The 20,054-nt window shown below is 52.9% G+C and overlaps 1 long non-coding RNA gene across 2 annotated transcripts in view; it reads right to left on the reverse strand.

Annotated features, from left to right (window-relative positions):
- Positions 1-7,803: 7,803 nt before the first annotated feature.
- LOC104855097 overlaps positions 7,804-20,054 on the reverse strand; it is a 31,403-nt gene continuing 19,152 nt past the window's right edge. For both annotated transcript variants that reach the window (XR_778314.2, XR_004518438.1), the window contains exons 3-5: positions 13,647-13,755; positions 12,830-12,916; positions 7,804-9,963 (exon numbers count right to left, since the gene is read on the reverse strand). This is a non-coding gene — a long non-coding RNA (uncharacterized LOC104855097). The remainder of the gene's footprint in view (positions 9,964-12,829; positions 12,917-13,646; positions 13,756-20,054) is intronic.

Consider the following 20,054-nt stretch of genomic DNA (forward strand, 5'->3'; position numbering starts at 1 on the left):
CATTTTTTTTTTTTTTTTTTTTTTGGTTTTTTGAGACAGCCGATTGCCATGTAGTTCAGGCCTCGACCTTGCAGCAGTCCTCCTGTCTCAGCCTCCTAAGTGCTGGGATTACGGGTGTGCACCACCAGGCCCGGCCAACTGCTCCCAATTCTTAACTTCCTCTACCACATCTGCGCCCTTGCCATGGCCTCAGGGATCAGCCAAGGGATTGCCGCCCGGCTGGGCATATTCTCTTGTATTCCTTGCTGCCCTCAATCCACATGTTAAAACCAGGTCCAGATGATCACAGCCCAGCTACCGACCAAAACCAGTCAACCTGAACCCCAGCTCGGAGGTGGTTTGCAATACAGGATGACTGTGGCAGAAAGCTGACCCAAGTCACACAGAGCATCTGCTCCATTCCACAGCCTGTGCTGAGTGCCGGGATACAGTGGTGAGCAGTTAAGTCCCTGTCCTTGGGCAGCTTGTACTCTAGTGAGGGAAGGGTAGATTTAGGCAGAAGGGTAAAAGGATTCCCTGAGGAAGTAAGGCTGGAACTAAGACCTGAGTGTTGAGTAGAGCTTTCTAGGTAAACAGATCCACAAAGAAAAATGAAATGTGCAAAAGTCTCAAGGTGGGAGGGAGCCTGGCTCCTAAAAGGACTGACGTTGGCTGCATAAGAGACAGAGATGAAGAGGTTAAGAGTTGATATGCTTTGGGGCCAGTAAGGTGTTTTTTGTTTTGTTTTGTTTTATTTTGTTTTTGTGATGCTACTGGGGACTGAACCAGGGCCTTCACAGTGAGCTACATTCTCAGAGTTTTTGTTTTTTTTTTAATTTTGAGACAGGGTCTCACTAAGTCATGAAGCTGTTCATGAATTTGTGATCCTCCTGCCTCAGCCTCCCAAAATGCTGGGATTACAGAGGCTAGGAGTTTTAAGTAATAGGAACCTGGAAGTGTTTGGGAAGAAGATTTGGTGGAAGGGAGAAGATAGGGTCCAATTTATCGTGGAAGTGGTTCTTGCTAGATACACGCATTATGGACATTACGTTAGTTGAAGTGCTATCACTAGAAATAACCAACGCTGTGTTCACCTCTGTCCATTTGTGACCTTATGTTTGTGCCTGTCCCCAGACACTGCTGGAGCCCTAGCCCCTTCCCCAGACTGCTAGCGTCCTTGGAAATTTAGGGCCTTCTTTCTGCTACCCAAGTTTCCAAAACTCATGCCCACTGTCTGGACGTCTTGGGGCTCCTGAGGCTGGGCTGGTGGTGCCCACTTCTGGACTGGTAGACGCTGAAGGCTACTCTAGTCTGAGGCTAGGTGATGACACCTCCCAGATGGGAGACAGTGGTGGGGGGAGACATCCAGGGCCCTGGCATCTGCAAGCCTCATATCAAGCACAAATCAATGCAAAATTAAAATTCATGATGGTTCCGGGGCACAACTGCAAACAATTTGTTCAGTAAACTTTGCTCTAATTGGCATTCGTAGAATTTCCTGTTAATCAGGCCCCTTGGGCTCCGTGGGGCTGGGATGCTCTGTCTCCTCATGACAGGACAGGAGTGTGGCGGTGTGAGGGAGCGGGCAGGGAGGGTGTTCAAAGGCAGGCATCTGTAACGCATGCCGGTGTGTGCTCACTGTGAGGGCTGAGGGACAGGTTGGAGTGTCCATGGCTGACTTTGCCCAGGCCTCCCTGCCTGCCAGTCTGTATGGCTCTGTTCTGGGGATGTGTGCAGCTGCGACAGCGCGCATTAGCCAGGCTGGAGGCGGTGAGGGGTGAGGGGTGAGGGGTGAGGGTGTGCACTGTTGGTGTTGGCACTGGTGCTCAAGCGCTGATGTCCAGGCAGGGCCTGTGGTGTCTGTGGGTCAGTAAAGCACTGTGTGTGGTGTATTAGAAGTGATGTGGAATGCAGCCTCCAGGAGCAAAGAGACCCAAGGAGGACTAAAGGCAGCCCCCAGCCAGTCCCCTGGGGTTTGGACAGGTGTCCTCAACTCTTCGTTCCCTTACAGGGAGGACTCTCTGTCCTTGTGCAGTGTTGGGGGTCATCTTGACACCCTAAGCCAGACCCACACACAGCTTCAGCTTCTGGAAAGTGAGTGTGTGTGAGTGTAAGTGTGTGTGTGTGTTCCCAGCCTGCATCAGCGAGCACGGAGATTGACTGTAGCGCGTGTGCAGTTGTGTGTAAGGGGCTGCCTTTTGGCACTTCTTTCTGTGTGTCCATGAGTGTATCTGTGTGAGAACGTGTGTGCACGTGCGTATGCACTCCAAACACCTTGTTTGGGGGGTGTGCTGGCTTGGGGGTGTGGCCCAGCCCCAGCTTCCCTCAAAGTCATTATCACAGCTGGACCAGCTCTTGCCCTGGGGTGGCCCTCACTCTTCCAAGCAGCTGCTGCTTTCCCCAAATTAACCCCTCTGCTCCGGCTTCTCATTTTCCTGCTAGGGAGCCGTGGGCTGGCGAGGGAGGGGTCTCTGAGAACAGTGGACCCCGTAGGCAAGCTCATCTTCCAAAGCCCCCCATCTGCCCCTTGTCAGCAGGGGTTTCTCTTCATTCTTGAGTCCTGTGGCTGTGGACCACAGGGATTGTGCTACTGAGCATCTGAGTGTTTGTCATATGTGAGCGTGCATGGGAGGGAGGGAGGGGGTGTGCGCAGCGCATGAGGCTGGGTCTGGAGTGTGCATGGTCTGAAGCTCTGGAGCAGGGCAGGGGTGTGTGTGTGTGTGTGTGTGTGTGTGTGTGTGTGCTCACGCGCGGTGTCTCTGGGTGCAGCACAGGGTCCTGAGCCTCCTCTGGTAACAGGTAAAGGCCAGAGAGCCTGAACTGTGAGCAGCAGGGACCCAGTTCAGGAAGTTGTGTGGGCCCACCCTTGGTGACAGGGGTACCCAGAGAAGGTCAGCCTAAGCCAGGGGGCCTGCAGTACCCCTCCACCTGCTACCAGGGCCAAAGCCAGGGGAGAGGGCCCCTGGATCTCAGCAGAAGTTGCTGAGGGTGGGGGTGGGGGGTGGAGCAGGGAGAACCAAGAGAAGAGAGAGGAGAAAGGACAAGTTACTCAGAGCACCTGGAGCTGAACTGCTCTTTCTGCCTCTTCTCTGAGGCTGGGGAGGAAGGAAAAGGCTTCACAGCCCAAAGTGAGACCCAGGGAAGACGTAGACAAGGGACATAGGGCCGGGGGAGGGGATGGACAGCTGTCTCCAAGCTGGGCACTACAAGCTCTCCAGGCTGCAGAGGAGGACCCTGTGTGTGACACACATCTGAAGACCCAGCTTGGGGGGGACCAGCACTTTGGCACCTACTCTAAGCCATTCAAGTTCTCTACGCTGAGCCAGGTGTGGTGGTGCCCTAGGTGTAATCCCAGCAGTCTGGGAAGCTAAGGCAGGAGGATAGCAAGTTTAAGCCCAGTCCAGTTAACTTAGCAACTTAGGGAGACTGTCTCAAAATAAGAAAAACAGAAAGGGCTGGGGGGTGTGGCTTGGTGTGGAAAGCCCTGGGTTTATCTACAGCACGGCAGAGTTCTACTCTGCATCCCTAGGGTGTGATCATAAGCAAGACCCAGGCCGATCCTGGTGGAAGAGGCAGAGGAGGAGCTAACCAGGGCTGCAATTGTGCTGAGGCAGTTTAGAGGTTAGAAAAGCCAAGGCCTGAATGATTGTAATAAGTATGAATTAGTTGTACTCATAGTAACAAGCAAGAACAATATTATCCACCTGCTGCATGTGAGATATATGATCTCATTTCATGTCTATAACTGCCCTTTGAGTTATGTACTGTACTAGTACTCCCATTTCACAGGCGAGGAAACAGGCGAGGAAAGGCCAAGTACTTTATTCGAGTGGTGGCACACGTCTATAATCCCAGCACTCCAGAGGCTGAGGCAGAAGGATCGCTGTGAGTTTGAGGCCAGCCTGGAATACATAGTTACACCCTGTCTCAAAAGACAAACAAAAAGACCACATAGCTAAAGAGTGACAAAGCCAATATTTGAAGTCCATAATACCGGAGTATTTACATTGGGTCACAGCCCACTCTGGTCTTGTGTCACCTTACTGATTTCAGCAGCAGCCCTGGCCGCTGAGTGCCCCTCTGGCCTCCAAGGCCGGCCTGGCCACCTGCAGCAGGCTGTGGTTGGCAAAATGCAGGAGAGGCTGGGAGAAGCAGCTAAGCCCTGGGCTCCGTGCTCGCAGAGGCTGACACTTACCCTGCCCTGTTTTCATTTGCTTTTTCATTGAGATGGGAAAAGGCCGACGTTTTTATGACACCAACTTGTGATTCTATTTTCTGTTTAAATTCTGGGTGAGGGAAAAATAAGAGACATCAGAGAAATCTTCAGAATCTCATTTGGAGGGTCTGAGCTGCAGATAAATGAGCCTCTTGCAGAAACGCTACATCAAAGCGAATTTTCTCAGCTGTATTTTCTTTCTTTTAATAGGGCCATTTACTACATTAATATTCCAGGAAGTCATTTTAATTTCATGTTTATCATCCATTGGGAAAGTTAAACAGGATCAATATGTAACCAGTGGCGAATTTGGGAATCTTGGGGGAGAAGGGGAGCGTTTGGGGGCTTTGGTGATTCCACAGCTGGGAGTCCTTAGGAGGGGAGCGGGGCTGAGGGGAAGGAAAGCGGCTTGGGAGGGCGGGAGGCGAGGAGAGGAAGCACGGGGGAGCCGTGCGGTGGTAATTGTCTGAACATGCATCGGAAGAGCGATTATTGAGCATCTACTAGGTAGTGTGAGGCGTTGCTCATGCTTTATGTTTTTAAATCCTCATAATGACGTATGAAGTGAGTGTTCTTCTTCCCATCCTTATATATGGGGAAACTGAAGTTCAGAAGATACATCACATGTCCAGGGTCTTACAGAACTCTGATTCACTACTCTAATAAATACATGTTAAGAACCTGCTCTGAGTCAAGCATTTACCTGACCTCCTGAGACTTGGTGGTCAGTGAAAGTTAATTTGCCCAAAGCCTAAGATCTCTGCGGTACCTACTGACTGTCCCTTCTGGTGAACAGCATGCTTCTGGTGACATAGGTAGGCCCTTGGCCTTATGGAGGCGATAGTCAGGGGAGGGAACAAGTTTTCGTCAAATAATCACACAAGCAAAGAGGAGCTCGCGCCTGGGGTAGGAGCTCACGCTCAGGGCTACTAGAGCTGGATTTCAGGGGCTGCATCTAGAACAGCAGGCCAGGGAGCGCCCCCTGGAGGTGGTGCTGCTCCAGCTGAGATCCAGCTGCTGCATAGCAGGGATGAGTAGAGCCATTTCTGGGGAGGAACAGCGAGCCTGACTGTCGGCAGGAGCTGGGAGCCTTGAATGCTGAGGGGGGTGTCAGGGTGCGATGGGCTCCTGTGGGGAGGGCTGGGCCGCCCCCGAAGGCCCTGAGGCAGGTTGTCTCCTCCTGGTCAAGCTGCATCTGGCCCTTGCCCTGGGCTCTGAGGCACAGGCCTGGACAGTGGGAGAAGGCAGGCTGGAGCACCAGGTCTTCAGGGAACCGACAGAGGGGGAGTCACGAATCTGGAGTCAGCAGTAATTCCCTCTCTCTCCACTTTGGCTCAGAGGCTCAGCTGGTTGGCTTTACCTTCACATTGTGTCCAGAATCTGACCTTGTAGCAACACCCCCCTCGCTACCTCGCTGACCCGGGTTGATGCAGTAGCCTCCCAGCCCTCCTCTCTGCATCTAGGCACATGCAGTACATTCTCAGTGACACAATCAGAGTGGTGCCCTGAAAACATAGATCGGACCATGTCTACAATCCTCTGGTGGATTATGGGCTCATTCCGATAAAAGCCAAAAGTCCTTACAAGCCCGACAAGCCCACACAATCTGCACTTACCCATTATTTTGTGACTCCAGTTCCTACTAGTGTACTTTGCTAACATAGCTGTTCTGGCTTCTTTGCTGTTTCTATAAGATACCAGCTTGATCCCACCTCAGGACCTTTGCACTTGCTAGTCCTTCTCCTCAGAATGCTCTTCCCCTAGATATGTGTTTGCTTAATTCACATTCTTCCTTCTCAGATCTCCCTATTTGAACTGTGACCCTCCACACCAGCGCTCTTTTTCCTCTTTCATTGGTTGGTTGTGTTCCGTTGCATTTGCCATCTTAATTAACTAATTTATTTCGTTCGTGGTCTGCCCCCTCTCAGTCAAGGCAGGGATTTCGTCCACTTTGTTCACTCCCATATCCCTGGAGTCTGTAACGGTGCCTGTGCGTCCTAGGTGCTCAACCAACCACTTTGGCCCTTTGGAAGCAGGAAACAAGGCTTTAAAGCGATGCTGTTCCTGGGCCCAGCTGTTTTCAATCTCATTACTCCTCTCAGCAGCCTTCCGTGTCAACAACTGATGTGTCCTCCATGTCACAGGAGAGGCAGTGGAGGTCAGGGAACTGGGCAAGCAGAGCTGGGGATTTTTCAATCGCGAAGGACACACGCTGGCACCGTATTGCTTGGCATGGAGTTCTGGCACCCCTACTCCCCAGCTTCCAGAGTGTAGACAAGCTTCTGTCCTGCCTGCCCCTTAGTGTACCCATCTGCAAGGTGGGATAAGAAGACCCACCTCCAAGGGCTACTGGGGGGACTCACTGGGATAACACATGCTCAGTCCTTTGTTTGGGAGGTGTGGAAGGCACTTGACATCAGTTTTATGTTTTGTTTTGTTTGTCTTTGGTACGGGAATTGAACTCAGGTTCTTGCACTTGCGAGGCAGGCGTCGGCACCACTAAACTAAGTCCCCAGCCCGACATCAGTTATAACTAGAGCTGCTCTCCGCTGCCTCAGGTGTGGGGTTCAGGGCCACCCCCTCCCAGGGGTCTCCATCCCATCCCCACAGGGAACTTCAGGTCACCCTGGGGCTCCGCCTCCAAACGGCAGCAGCCAGGCTTGTCCAGTCCCATTTGTTAGGGAGAATTTAATTTCTCCCTGAGCCGAGCGTCTTCTGCCTCCTCCTGCCCTTTCTGTTGCTCTCATCAGTGGGAAAATGAGCTCCAGGAGCTTTCCCCCTGGTCCAGAAATGCAAGGTGAAGAATTTCATTAACAATCAAGAGGATATAATCAACATTCGAATAATTCCAGACCCGCACTCCCCCTGTTGCAGCCCCTCTAAAGTGCCCCACTCCTCCCCACTCCACCCCGTTCCTGGCTCTCCCAGACACTCTCACCTTGACAAAGAAATCTCATTTCCTCTCCAGCCAAATTTGCTTTGCTATTCAATCCAGCACCTTACCTTCTGCCCTGATGAGGAGGGCCGCGCTCCTGACTTCCCAGACTTCTGCTCCGAAGGAGACTCGAGTGGGAACAAGGGCATCATGAAGGACTTGCTTCTCTTCCACCTCCAGGAATCCCCCCGGGACTCAGGGAACCCTACTCTGTGGCCAGGGAAGGAGGCTGCTCCTGGTGTGTGCACGGGGGCCCGGTGATTTCTCTGGTCCACTCAGGGTTCTGGAGCTGAGAAATGGTCTTTCTGAGTTCCAGATGCGCTGCACAGAATGCAGAGGTCCCAGTACCTGAGGGAGATCTGGCCTGTAGGCCTCTGGCTGAATGACACTGGGTAAATTAAGCTTTCTGCATCAGATCTGGTGAGGGCCAGGTGGTGGGAACTCTGGAACCCTGGAGGTGGCACAGGGCACTGTGGGGCAGGAGAGATGCATACCAGAGACAGAACCGAACTGGCTTTTATGATAGGCCCACCCTGGAGATGTCCATTAACCCGATGCTCCATCTAGGCATGAATGCTGCATGAATGAGCAGTAGCGCACTTGCTTAGCATGCGTGAGGCCCTGGCACCACCAAAACTATATATATTAAATATAACCCACCCCCAGGCATGGTGGCACATGCCTACAGTCCCAGCACTGGGAAGGCTGAGATAGGAGGATCTCTGTGAGTTTGAATCTATCCCAGACTACAGAGTAAGTTCAGGCCAGCCCCAAACAACATAGCGAGACTCTGTCTCAAAACAAACAGACAAACAATCAAACCAAACAGACAAAATCCATGAATGGATTGGTCCATTCATGAGTGCTGAGCCCTCTTGCTTTAATCAGTCTAAAAGGTCCCGCATGGCAATTCTCCGCCCACTGGGGAATAAGCTTCCTCAACAGTATGGTGCGCCAAATCACAGCCACGCCATAGCTGTTTCCTTATCTTTGAATCAGGGATGTAGCAATGACACCTCTCCAAAGGTCACTGGGCGTGAAATGAGATAGTGCTCAGCAGAGGGCCTGGCCTGGGGTCCGTGCAGGGAATCACAGCTGTCACATCACCCTGAGTGTGGCAGCTGTGTCTTTGACACTTGAACCTGACCACAAGGTGAAGCTTCCTGCCTGCTCAGCCCCTGTACATCCCTTCCTGCTCTTGGAATATGCCGTTGCCATCTTATGCATACAGCAGAGTGCGGGATACATATGTCCAATAGGCCTTTGCAGCACAGGGTGCTCAGTGCTGCAGCAGGTGAAGTTCTGGGGAGAAGGGGAACACTCAGCCCTCAAGGGGTCTGTATGGTGGTCACAGGCTCCTGGCCTCTACCAAGAATGAACTTCTCAGTTGAGGCCTGAGCATCTAGGAGGGGTTTCAGTGGAGCCATGTGAGTGATGGGTCTCCAAGAGTGACAATGGCAGTACAGAGGCTTGGGGTGCAGTGGGGTGGCAGGCAGGGAGGTGAGCACCCAGCACTCCTGGATGGCCGGAGAGGAGAGCTCCATCTGGCTCAGACACTGAGACCAGAGGGCTGATGGGCCTTGTCAGCTGCGGGGAGGAGTTTGGCTTCCACTGGGAGGGGAGTGGGAGCCATGGAAAGACAGCAAGGAAAGCAGCAACCTGAGTGAGTTTTCTCGGAAGCCTCTCTGGCAGCAGGGTGGGGGATAGCACAGGAGGGGAGCGAAGGGTTGTTGGACCGAGATTGCCGGGATGGGCAGAGTGAACAGACACATCTGAGCCCCTGGGTCAGGGCTGCACCCTGATGAAGGCTGGCTGGAGTCTGGCTAGAGCACCTGAGGGGGTCTGAGCCCATGTGGCCTGGGTCCCAGGCAGGGAAGGTGCTTCAGGAAGCCTGGGTGAGACCTGGCCAGAAGCAGCAGCCCAGAGCTGGTGCAGCTCTGGCCTGGCTCAGCTGAGAGCTCTCTGCTGTGAGGCCGCAAGGATTCCAGGCTCCGAGGGGGTTGTGGCAGGATGTTTAATTCTTTAATCTCAGAATCCTAAAATCCCTTTCCACCCTGGAGCTGCCCTTGGGGGCACCTCCCTTGTGTTTCTTGAACACACCACACATCCCAGTCCACACACAAGTACACTCTCACATACAGTCTGTGTGTTCCCAGCTCCCGGGGGTGGGGGTGGGCGACACTGCAGGGTGAGGTGACAGAGTTGCAGCGGAGTATGAAACCCCTTCTCACCTAGCTCTCCCAGGTCAGATGGCTCTGTGTCCCCTCTCCCAGATCATCCCTGCCTTTCTTCTGCCAGGGAGAGCAGCAGGTGTGTGCGTGTCTATGCACGCGTACATGTGTCTGTGTCTGTCCAGAAAGGAGTCAGCCCATGAGTGTGGGGAAAGGAGAAACAGCTGCAGTCTTGCCTCCCTTTCTAACCCGGAAGGAGGAGCTGTACCCGCTCATGGGGGAGGAGGGACAAATGGTTGGGAGCCTGCTTGAAGGTCACCCTCACCCCTCTGGCCCCAAATCCTTCCTCTGTATGGCAACTGCAGGATGCTCTTGCCCCAAGCCTTTTTTTTTTTTGGTACCAGGGAACTCCGGACCTTCCACTTTGCAAAGCAGGCAGCAGCACTACTGAGCTAAATCCCCAGCCCCCCAAGTCTTTCTGTGCTCATTCCATGCCCTCAGAGCACAGTCCACACAAGCAAGGCCTCAGTCCAGCCTCCACCTCCACCTCAACACCCTCATCCGAAGGCCTCTGTCCACTGCTCTCTCTGCTTGGGATTCTTTGAGAACAGCCCCGCTGTATCTTCCTTTACTTGGTGAATTCTTCCTCATTCTTCAGGCCTCTAAAAAGGACAAAAGGAGCTTTCTCAGACCACGCTTCCCAGCTGAAGTCTTTCCTTTGAGTTCCCACTCCCTGACAGCCTGAGCTTCCTGGTCCCAGCCTGTGAAGGCAGAAGTTGCCACGCTGGAATCCTCAGGGCCCGACAGAGTGCCTAGCACTCACCGGCAGATGAGACCCGAATCACCTTTCCTGCTGGAAGAAGGGTAGGGAAAACAGGCGCACCCACCACATTGAGGCTCAGGTAATGGAAGGGACTGGACCAAGGCCACATACAGAGGAATAGTGCTCAGAAGCCTCCCTCCCAGGACCTTAACTCTTTCCTGGAGAGGACAGAGGCAGCTGCTGGACCACTCTGGGAAGAGGATCAGCCTGAGGGGCCCTCAGCAGCAGGGCCCGTGGGTGTGTGAGCAGGGAATGTATGCTGTACTTGACTGGGGTTGGGGGAAACCCCTCCTCCCGGGGTTCTCGGCTGCCCTGCATTAAGAGGATCCAGCTTCTCGGAGGAGCCTGCTTGGGATGGGGGGTGGGGTGGAAGGCTGGGAGCCAAGCCGGCCAGGCCCTGGGATGGGAGGCTGACGTCATACTCTCAAACCCCTATGGGAACTGGAGCAGGCGCCCAGAGGGAAAGGCCCACACTGGGGATGCAATCACGGGCTAATGGCCTCCCAGCCTAAAGGCAATTAGGGGCAGATTCCCAGTGGGCCTGCAGCAGTGGGGAGGGCAGTTAGTTGTTTGGAATAGGGGTCAGGGACTCACTTCTGCCATCCTGGCTCCCAGTCAGAGGGGCTGGGATGAGGGCACAGGGAGGGAGGTGGTATCAGTGCTGGGAACTCACACAAACCTTGGAAGCATGAGAACCTGGGTTCAAATCCCAGCTTTGCCGACAGAGAGAGAGAGAGAGAGAGAGAGAGAGAGAGAGAGAGAGAGAGAGAGGCTGAAAGACAGCCTCTCATCTGTCATCTGTACAAGACCATCAACAGTGCTAACCCTATCCAAGGGTGAGAGGTATGGGGTGAGGACCCAACACTACTGAACCTCAGGCTGTGCTTATGGCAGCTTTCCAGGATAGAGCGGTGCCTCTGCCTGGGTCCCGATCACAGCCCAGGCCCATCTGTCTGCAGGACCTTCTGCCCCGGGACACGAGGCAGCCCTTCCTGATGCCAAGTCTGACTTTCAAGGCTTCACAAGGGGTCCTCTCACCCCACACCATCTGAGCCAGAGGTCTGGAGAGCTGGCTGGGCAGCGCCCTGAGAGAGGCTGCGGTTCAGAGAACAGGTGTGTTTCAGCACTGCCACCAGATACATCGACACTCAGAGGTGCCAGCCACGAACCTGCTGGGCACCTTAGTACTTCCAGAACAGTAGCCCCACTTGGGAAGGGAACGGGACAGAGGGGTGGTAGATCTGAATTACTGAGCAATTTGCATCCTCTTACAAACGCGGAAACTGAGGTCAAAGAGATGAACTGCCTGGTTATGCTGCCTAACTGGTGAGTGGCAGCCCCGAGATTCGAACTTGATCTGTGTGAGTTCCTGGGCACTGAAGATTAGGGTTTATATGTTAGGAGGAAGCTCAGCAACAGCCTGTGTCCTGCGCATGCCTGCCGGATCCATGGCCCAAGTCTGCAGGAATATGCAAATCAGACCTGGCTGTCTGGACGGCCCTACCAATTCAGATGCTGGTGGTCCAAGACTACACTGAGAAGCTCTGCTGTAGGACCACTGGAGAAGGGTCCAGGCTGATGTGGAGACCAGCATCCAGCAGGCAAGGGACCAGGTGCAGGCGGCACAAGGGCCCCTGACTCTGCCTCCACCCTGGGTTTCAGACTCTGTGGTGGCTCCACATCTGCTAGCCCTCACTCCTACCCTGGGGAAGAGGGCTAGGTCCAGGTGCTTTGAGATGGGGAGGTAGCACAGCCCCAGACCTCCTGAGATGGCTGGTTTGGAGCAAATATAAACCTGAAACTTACAAAGCCCTGCATGACTCAGCACAGCTGGGCCCACGACATCTCCTATGCCATTGGCAGAGAAAGTAGAAATCTGTGTCACCCAACTTCATAGAAGAGGGCTGACCTACCCACCCATCCCCAGCTCCGGCTCAGGCCTTGGGAGAGGGAGCCACAGTGCATCATGGGGTAGCAGCAAGAGTACTGGCTATCTGGGGCCTGGGTTCAAATTCTGACCCTGCAGCATCTTTGTAAAATGGGGATAATAAGATCTACCTCTGCAAAGATTCATAAGGCACATTTGTGAGGAGAGCATAGGATTCTGCAAAGGCTTGTTTCCTTCCCCCTCTGGCAACTGAAATTTACTGCTAGCGGCATAGCCGTCCCCAGACTCCTCTTTAAAATGCACAGAGCCAAGAAGAGAGGGACAGTTATTAAGTCCACCTGAGAGGGAGCACGTGCAACGCTCTGACTTTCACAGCTGTAGGATGGAAATGATTATGTTGTTCCTGTTATTGAGTTACTGACACCTGAGAAAAGCAGGGCCAGCAGGGCCTTAGCAGATGCTGGCCCCACTCCCTTATTTCAAAAAGGGGAAGGTTGGGTGGGGGGAGCTGCTAGCTCAAGGTCACCCAGAGAGTCAGGGATGGGAAGAGCGAGGCCAAATCCAGTGTCCCTGTGACACTGCTGCCTTCCATCAGGAGAAACAGGTCCTAGGAGAGGAAGCTGGGCCTCACAGAGGGTGTGTGTGTGCACTGACAAGGAGCCGCTCTTGGCCACATCCTCAGCCCCTGGAACAATACCTGGGACCCATTAGGTATTCACTGGATGAATAAACGAACGAACTGGCACAAAGACAAAGCTGCCCTCCTAGGACAGGAGTGAGACACTGGTCACCTTGACCAGGGTTTCCTAGGACCTACCCAGGGCTGAGTCCATGTGTCTTCCTCTCCTCCTCCAGGTGGCATATAAGGGTGGGGGAAGAGGATTCTTCTGGGAAAGGGCCGGATCTGCAGCCAGAGGGATGGAGGTTAGACAGCAGGCAGGCGAACTGGGAGAAAGGAGGCAGGAGGCAGGACAGCTGCTTCCGTTAGAGCTCTGGGAGGGAGAAGTGGTGCCCTGTCTGCCTCTGGGTGAGAGGGGGAGCCGTGTGAGGATGGAGGACGCCAGGGAGCCGTCATGCGTGCTCAGAGCCTCAGATACCCGAGGCCCTCTATGGGCAAAGGCCACCTCTGTTTCTCAGAACAGACCAAGCACAGCTCTGGTTGCTCAAGATTCTGTTGCCATAGAGATTCAGATGTCTCCTCTGGGAGCATTGGAGGCATGGGGCGGGGCCTACCCTTGGGACAGTTTGATGCCCAGGGTGCAGTTGGGACAGCAAAGAGGTTTGTAGGACCTTCTCAAACACAGCACCCACTGATACATGCAGTGTGGCTGCCGCTGGCTTTTGAGTCCACAGGAATGGCCCTGAATCCCGATTACTAACTGGTGGCCCCGGACAAGGGATGTCACATCTTTGAGCCTCAGTTCCCTCATCTGCAAAAGGGAGCTGACAGTATGCTTCCTCAGGCAGCTGTGACAATCACTTGAGCCTCTCTATGGAAAGCCCAGTATTGAGACACAGCTAAGCCTCAGTAAGAGGTGACTGTTATTTCTATAATTGGGGCCAGAGTAAGGGCTCTCCAGGAGTCTGCCCGCAGGCAGCAGCTCCCAACCCTCAGCCTATGCTCTGAGACTCACCGGTGAGGCAGGAGAGAGGCTGGCTAATTTTCCATAGACAGAGGCGACCAGGGCATAGGAGTTTTGTCATCCTTTGAACATGGGCCTGGAGGCTCTGCTGCAGGCATATCTGAAAAATAAATAATAACAACGTGAATAATTCACAGAATCTGTGTGAATAATTCACCATGGCCTCCCAAGCATTAGCCGATTAGTCACCGCAGACCCAGGCTCTGGTCCTGTCCGCCTCTCTCTGGCTGCCCCATGGCCCTAGGGAGTGTGGCCTGGCCACAGGGGTGGGGGGTGGAGGACGTTCAGGGACACTTGGAGGAACCCTCTGGGGGATTCAGCATCCTGGGAGACAGTGGGGAGGTAGGACTGATGGTCCCTGTGAGTTCTACCGGGACCCACAGTCTACAAGGGCTAAAGGGCCTCACCTGGGGCCCCTGAGTAAGTGGGATCTTGCAGCTGACCATCTCTACTAGCTGCCCCTTTATGGACTGCTTTTTGGAGACTTGGAGCATGAGGAGTCCCTCTTGTTATATTTGAGTAAGCGGCCCAGGCTGTCCAGCTCTGATGTAACTCAGTCTCCAGAGGGACCTAGGTTGCCTGTTTTTTAGCCTTGAAATAAATCCTGAGATGTCCACACAAGCCTCCCACATTTCTCCTGGGAATCAGGACAAGGTGGGGCTTAAAAAGCCTCCACACAAGTCCCAGCTGGATCAACCTAGTTACTGTATCACTTGGCCAAATGGCTTCATTGTTCAGGTCTCTATTTCCTTGTCTGTAAAATGGGGATTAAAAGACACCTAGCTCATAACATTATTATTGTTCTGGGATGAAATGATGTCATGACCATAAATTGCTTAGTGCAATGCTTGGCACGTAGTAAGTGCTAAAACACAGTAGCTGTTATAGATATTCATTATCTTTCCAAAGATAGTGTGTTAGGGACTTGGGTGGGAAGAAGGCTGCCGAGACTTTGCAGATATTTGTATAAAACATGACCTGCAGGCCCAAAAGGCAGCCACAGACTGTTGGCCAGCTCCAGGGAGGACTGTCCGGTAGAGACTGAGGCCTTCAAGACATTCCCACTAGATACTCCACTCAAAACACCTCGTCTCCTAGGTGAACTTATCTCTTCCTGAACACTTGCCACATCTGTGATTATTTTCTTAGTTATTTACTCTTTTTTTTTTCAGTACTGAGATTTAACCCAGGGCTTTGTGCTTGCTAAGCAAGGGCTCTGCTGCTAAATTGCATCCCTGGCCCTTAAAAATTTTTTTTTCTTTTTTTTTTGAGAGAGAGGGCCATGGTAAATTGCCCAGGCTGATCTTGAACTTGTGATCCTTCTGTGTCAGGCTCCTGAGAAGCTGAGATTACAGGATTGTATAACTGTGCCTGGCTACTTATTTACTATGTGATCTTCTGCCTTCCCCACTAGACTGTAAACTCCCGGAGGAAAGGGACCTGTCTGTCTTATTCACATTGTGTCCCCAGTACCTAGAATTCTGCCAGGAGCATAGTAGATACTCAGTAAAAATCTGTAGATAGTGTCAGAGAGTGAATGGATTCCTCAAGTGGGATTGATCCCAAAGGGCTCCTGCAACAGAAGCTATCAGGAAGGGGTGGTCAGGAAGGGCCCTGGCGGTCGCAGCTGGGACTGCAGCTCAGAGAGGAGAAGGTAAGGTCTGGGGCCAGCTCCACACTGGCTGCTAGTGATGTTACAGGACTGGGCAGTGCCCGTCCCTTCCCCATCTCCCAGGTGCCTTTCAGAGATCAACAGTACAAGGCGAGCTTAAGGGAGGCACTGGCTCACTGCACCTTCCCCAGTAATGATTTAATCGCTTGTTTAGAATTTCCTGTGGCATTAATGATTATCACTTGGAACACGGGAATAATTGGCTGTGTTCTTGTGGTGAGCCAGTTTGCTGTTAGCGGGTAGCTGAGCCTGCTCTCCTGTAATCTTCCTCTCTCACCTGTCTGCCACTCACACACAGGGTGATGGAGATGGATGAGCTCATGTGTGCAGAGGAGCCAGGAAGCCACCTGGAGGCTGCAAGGCGCAGGGAGGTGGAGAAAGAGGCAGAAATGGGGAGACCAGTGAGCAGCACGGTGAAGCAGACATAGTGAAAGAGGATCATACTGCAACGATGCGTTCTTAGGCCGAGGAATCCCTAAGACCGGTCCACAGCTTTGGAGGTGCCTCGCTCCTCTTGCTGTTCTGCAGAATTTGCTGTGCATGACAGTGCCTTTTACGCGTGCACATGTGGACATCTCCGGAGCAGCAGTTCTCAGAGCCTGACAACAGCAGCAGCAGCAGCAGCAGCGGTGCCTGGGCCTGTGCTCAGAATACACATCCTCACCAGACCAACAGTATCAGAAAGCAGTGGAGCCTCACATCCCCCTAAGCTTCTAGGTGATTCTGGTGCACCTGAGTTTGAGGAGCACGGCCACAATGTGCACTGTGTGCAGGTGCAGGGCACATGGGTGCTGTGTATACACGTGGGTGTCTGAGCATTTGACCTCTGTCCTCAGCCAGGAAGAAGCTGCAGCAGCAAAGGGCAGAAAAGGCCCAGGCGGAGTTCTGTCTGCCTTAGGGGACCCAAGGCTGCCTGCCACTGAGGAGAGGGGCTAGGCCCAGCCAGCAACTCTCTCACCAGAGCCACCTCCTCCTGGGTGGCCGCAGAACCCCTGCCTCTGAGGGGAGGGAGAGCAGGCTGCTGTCCCTGCTCAATGCTGTCCCGGCTTCCACAATGTAGGTCTGAGAGCAGGGTCTGCTGAGAGCTGAGGAAGTAATGAAGACCTTGCAAAGCAAACAAAAAACCCCAACTTTTCCTTGGAAAAGAAGGGGAGTCAGCAAAGAAAAAAAATACTAGAACATATGCAAATTGCCCATCGTGGGTAGATGAGTCCCCAAGTCAAGACACATGTCCCCAACAGCGCAGCTGGGCCAGGGCCTCAGGGTGGGAGGGAATGGCCAGGCAGCCAGAGGGAGGCTGGGGTCTGAGCAGAACCTCCCACGTGCTTCCCAGCCTGCAGCTCTCGCCTGTGGCCCTGGGACCCATTTGGGGGAGACCATGGCAGTCCCCGGCATGGTGCTGACCTCCGCCGTCTAGGCCCAACCCCCTCGCATCTGTCACTTCCTTTAATTACCACTGGGGACCTGTCATCCATTAATTTTGTGCAGCCCTTACTGAACTCCTTTCTATTTTCGGCTTGCAAAGCCCCCTTGGGGGTTACAATTCCAGAAGGTGGACAGCAGCTGTGTAAAGCAGGGCTTCCCCTTAGAATCCTAAGGAAGGAACTCCAGCCTGAAGGCCCTGTTTCCAGCCGCTGTTCCTAATCCAGAACTTGGGGCGTCTCAGCCCACGAGGCCCCTCCCTCCTCTGTGACGATTCTGGGGGCACCGCACGCCCACGTCCAGCACAGTCTGAGCCTTGCCCCACCACTGCTGCCTGCGTGGCCTGTGAGCCTTAGCTGTCTTCTGCTTCCACCTGAGCAGTGGGACAAGATCACGGTCCCCATCCGGAGATGGCTGGACGCGCTGAAGTTCCGAGCAAGTCCTCCCCAGGGGCTCCCCGAACATCGTGGTGGCTCCGCTGAGCACTCACTCTGTGCTGGGCTGTGACACAGGGTGACCTCTGCCCTCAGGGAGCTGCCATCCAGGAGAAGGCAGGGAGATGGCCACGGACCAGTGAGCAAATCAATACAGTGATTCCAAAGAGCAGTAGGAGCTCTGAGGGCCATAAAAAAGCGAAGGGGGACGGATGCCTCATCAGGGAGGGCCTCTATGGCAAGTGACATTTGAGCTGAGAAGACGCCAGATAGCTGGATCTGCGGGAGGCACGGCCATTATGAGGTCTTGGGACCTGTAAGACGCTCAGGGGCGCGTATTTTGTATCCTGCACGTTCCTAGACTCTCAGGTTTCCCCCTCCCGAGCTCAGGGCCCTCCAGTCTCTCAATGTTTCCCAGGCCTGGGAGAGTGCCGCCACGAGCCTCGGCTCTTCTTTCCCTCACTCCCACGCTCCGTCCCCTGGTTTTCTGGTTGCCCAGGGTGATGGATGCCTCTTTCCAGGGTTGAGTCATGTGCTGCCTCTCACACGCTCTGGGCAACATCCCTGCCACCTCTTCACTCCCCACTCCACTGCCAGCCATGAGAGGCCAATTTATAGGGGTTTCCCCACAGGACCAAGTGCCTTTCACACTGGATTGGAAACTGCAGAAGGGCCCCGTTCAGAGACACCTTCATCAATGCACAGATGAAAAAACTGAGGCCCAGAAGGAAGAAGGAGGCAGTGGCTGAGCAGAGGCTGGAGACCAGATCTCCAGGCCACCCAGTTTTCTGGGCCACATGGCAGAATGCCTACATTTAGGGCTTTGCCAGAGCCTGAGCTTCTCGAGCTGCACAGCTGGTTCTATGAAGCCCCCTCAGAAGCTCTGGCAGCCCAGGCTCTGTGCAATTAGTCTGTATTAGTAGTGAGTACCCAGAGCAGCGATGGCAAACCTTTTAGAGCTTTCAATGATGCATACAAACAGCCCGAGGCAGCAATGCTTGCCACAGGTTTGCAAGAGTGGCCTAAAAGGTCAGGCCCTGGGTTTTTTGAGACAGGATCTTGCCGTTTAGTTCATTCAGGCTGGCCTCCAACTCATGACAATTTTCCCACCTCAGCCTCTGGAGGGCTGGGATTACAGGCATGCGCCACCATGTCCATCTCAGAGGAGGTTTTGATGCTACACTGGGGCTTCATTAAGAACGATTTATAGTTCAGTGGTTCTCGAATTTCAGCATACATCAGAATTACCTGGAGGGCTTATTATACCATAGATTGCTGGCTTCTACCTCCAGAGTTTCCCTTTCAAGGGGTCTGGTGTGAGGTCTGATAATTTACATTTCTAACAAATTATCAGGTGACGCTGAGGCTGCTGGGCTGAGGACCATGCTTTGCTGTAATTGATTAGCAGTGTCTGCAACAGGTATGAGAGGTAGGAATTCTGACAAAAGGGGCATCCATTTGCCATCCCCCTTGTAATAGGACTGCTAAATTTTTTGGTCATAAATCTTTTTTTTTTTGTCATAAATTGCAGGCAGAGTAATCTTTTCAGAATACAAGCCTAATCATGTGATTTAAGATCCTTTGATGACTTCCCTAGACAAAGGGAAAATATCATAATGTGGCCCACAAAGTCTTACACATTGTGACCTTCTTCTGCTGCCCACCTCTTAGGCCCCTCTGTGTCTTCCTGCAGTCTGTCTCATGGCTAGTGTAATGTCAGCCACAGGACACTTGCACATGCTGCTCCACTTCTTGGAGCTTTCCTACTGCCAGTTGGACTCCATGCCTAATAAACTCCAACTTGTTTAGAGACCTCAGGTGAGTGCTTATGTCTTTTGGAAAATTGTCTGAAGCCCTCCTAATCTGGTCAAATTATTTGTAGTAATATTTAATTAGTGTCTGTCTGGTCCACCAGACCAGAGGCTCTAGGAAGGCAGAGCCAGTACGTCCTTTTGACTTACTTTTGATTCTTCTGAGCCTAGCACAGCACCTGCTCCATAGAAAGGGCTCAGAAATATTTCTAGAAAGAGAGCAAGAGGGAAAGATGTTCTGAATTTCCACAGGGCTTTTGTTTAAGGTTTTGTAGGAAGAGGAAAGAGACATGGCCAACCAGCTACCAAGCAATGTTTATTGAATGTCTACTGTGTTTAGAAGTGTGTGGGCCTCTGTGTGTTGAGATCCCCCTGCCTTGGACAGGAACAAACACTGAAGTGGCCAGTGAGACGGGGGAGGGGCAACTTGGGGGTTAGGTGGGGGTGTAGCTCAGTGATAGAGTGCTTGCCTAGCACGACAAAGACCCAGGTTTGATCCCCAGCACTGTAAAAAAGAACCTGATCAGACTGAACCCCTCTGTGGGTTGGTCCTTTGCTTTCAAATGTGCTATGGAATCACATGTTCAAAGTAGGTCAGCATTTGTATCCCTACTTCGCAAATGGAGCATCTGTGAGGCCAAGTAAATCGTGCAGGAGGCCTGTGCATCAATCCCTTCCTTCCTTGACCCCAGAGGAGCCTGAGTGGCTGGAGAAGGCAGGACTCAGTCGGCGATCTGGGCCGTTCGGGGTCCTTATGAGGGAAACCACCCGGCGATTCAGCCTGCGAGTCTGATTCACTTCGCTTGGGTGCGTCCATTTTCCTACAAATGATTCCATTTTATCCTTCTTTCTGGCAAAGTAGTACTCTGTGGTGGATAAATATATGCTTTCCTTACCGTTCATCTGTTGATGGATATATATAGGCTGCTTCCATAAAGAGTAAAATAAAGGGCTGGGGATTTAGCTCAGTGGTTCCGGCACCTGCCTCGCAAGCACAAGGACCTGAGTTCGATCCCTGGTACCAAAAAAAAAAAAAAAAAAAAAAAAAAAAAAAAAAAAA

The sequence above is a fragment of the Fukomys damarensis genome, unplaced genomic scaffold (genome assembly GCF_012274545.1).
Source record: "Fukomys damarensis isolate Sample0158 unplaced genomic scaffold, DMR_v1.0_HiC HiC_scaffold_3, whole genome shotgun sequence".
Classification (NCBI taxonomy): domain Eukaryota; kingdom Metazoa; phylum Chordata; class Mammalia; order Rodentia; family Bathyergidae; genus Fukomys; species Fukomys damarensis.